Raw genomic sequence first — 2,457 nt, forward strand, 5'->3', positions numbered from 1 at the left:
GTCCCTCTGTGGGACTGTGGTGCTGTACTGTGTAAATTTCGCACTTCCTTCCCCTCCCTTTTTCCCCTGGGGGTCTGGCCTAGAAAAAAATGCCACTGGTACAGCTGCAGCAGATCGATTTGGTTCCTGTCAATCACTCCATCTCAGGAAAGCTCCTCGCTCTAAGATATGCTGAGCCAGCGCGGACAGATTATTTGATTCTCAGAAAAAAATGAACAGGACAGAGAAATTTCGAGTTAGGTCTAGCAAAACTGCCAGAAAGTCCTCATTTACAGAAAGAACTCTAAGCTCAACCTAAAGGGAAAAAAGCGCACTTAGCATGTGCTCTTGGTAATACCTGTCCCAAAAAGGTAGTGGGAGGTTTTCACTTAGAATTGTACAGTTTCGTTTCCTAGCAATGCAGGAGATACACTAGTGGGTTTTTTGGGTCGGGGGGGCGGGGGCCGAGGGTGGTGGTGACCAGGTGGGGAGAGGGGGAGAGAGCATCTTAAGGAGGCCGCCTGCCCAGCATGGAGCCCTACCGGTCTCACGACCCCGAGATCATGACCTGAAATCAAGAGTCTGATGCTTCATCGACTGAGCCATCCCCAGTGCCCCTGCACAGGCGTTTGTACACCTGCAGCAAACCCCAGCACTAGCAGCTCATCTTTCGAGATTTGCTTGGTTGGTCGTCCAGAGGTGGGTTATCTGAACAGCCCTAGCGTTCACCCCCTTGGATGCAGTGCAGTTGGTGGGATCCTTGGTCCCTTTCTTTCTGTAGCCTAGGTTTGGCTTCTTCTGTTGATGCCTCTGGAGAAACGGAGCAGGTTAAAAAAATCACGATCTGGGTGAGGTTAAGAAATTCTACATGATATTTAGATTCCTTCGCTGTCCGTGGCTTGGAAATAGTCCATTCTTGGAAAATTCACCTTGTCCCTTATGTGCTGTAGTTTCAACCCTTCTATGCTGTGGTTTCTCAAGCTGTGCTAGAGTCTTTCTGTCTAGGTTCTGAGCACAGGAAGGGAATCTTTGTTTCCACGTATGTCATCTGTCCCTGCTGCTTGTCAGCCACTGAGGGCTAACTCTGTTTGCAGCTACCGTTACTTTCCCAGGTGAGGTCTGGGCACAGAGACAGAAACGTACTTTCAAGTGGGACCTGCCCAGTAGGGGGAATCAGGAACTCCTAAGAAACTGTTAGGAGGCTCAGGAGCCAAAAGGAGTGACCGTAAGATCCAAGCAGAGAGTGCGTTAGGGAGAGAAGGGTGGTTCTGGAATGTTTGGGGTGCTTTCCCAGGGCATCAGAAATGCCTGAACATTCAAATTCCAGCTGGGATAATAACTTCAGAGGAAATGGCACTTAACGTAAGCTGGTGAAACTTTTCTCTGAGATTATCCCCTACACTAAAAGGATTAGGCACCTTTTAATGTGTCGGAGGCTTCACATTAGGAAGGTTCCCAGAGCGTGATTAAAGTTGAAGGCGGCAGGAGGTTAAATGTCATTCATTTGTAGGAACCTGGGGAGGAAAGGGGTCACCCTGCAGAGGTGTGGAGCCTTTGTTTGGTTTGATCAGAGAGCTTGGCTTCTGCTGGTGGGTGCGCTCCGCTTGGTCCCTCCCCATCCCACTCAGCTGGTGTCCAGGCAGAGGTGGATGGTGGAGACCAGCTCATGCCCCTTTGCACAGTGTGTTGTCTTCTTTAATCGGGTTCTTTTAGATAATTCCATGTGAATTATTTTTGCTCTGCGGCAGAAGCCTTTCTCCAAGAAGCTGTTTGATGGATTCTGCTGGATTTCAGATCTCCTCTCAGGTCCTGAAGCTGGGATAGCCATGCAGAGGAAGAGCATTGCCCAGTCCGTGCCCAGCGGGTTAACCCTGGCTCACAGCCCCCTCCTGCAGCTGTTACCAAAGCCTGGGGGCGGAGTCTGCCCAAGCCCCTCCTCTTTCCATGTGTTTCCTTTGAAGCCACCCCTTTCCTGGGCCTCTTCTCCCATCTGATGGAGTTCTGAGCTCCCTGATGGTGGCCTTGGCTTGGCCCCTCTTGGAGCTTACACGCCTGGACTAGAGCGGTGGTCCAGGCCACTGAGCTGTGGTTTAGGTTTAAAACTCCTTTATCTCTCCCTGTCTCCCCCATCCCCCAGTTTTACTGAGAAAGGAATGATTGTTTGTTCCATTCAAACTGAACAGTAGCGGAGGTGGATTTAAAGTCTGTACTTTGGAATGAGCAAGATGTAGATTGAATCCAGATTCTTGCCACTCCCTAGTTACGGGGACAGTGGGACCCCCTCAGCCTCCCAGAGGCCCAGTTTCCCCATCTGTACAATGATTAAGAGGATGTGTAAAAGGCTTGCCATGTGTTACTGAAGTGCTCTATTAATAATAGCTACTGCTTCTCATAAAGGGTTACCTTTCCTGAAATGAGTCCTTGATGAGTTAAGGAGGCCTGAGTGTGGGGAGTCTTGGATTTCGTTGTATCAGTGGT

The sequence above is a fragment of the Lontra canadensis genome, unplaced genomic scaffold, assembly GCF_010015895.1.
Source record: "Lontra canadensis isolate GAN:19392208 unplaced genomic scaffold, GSC_riverotter_1.0 scaffold395, whole genome shotgun sequence".
Classification (NCBI taxonomy): domain Eukaryota; kingdom Metazoa; phylum Chordata; class Mammalia; order Carnivora; family Mustelidae; genus Lontra; species Lontra canadensis.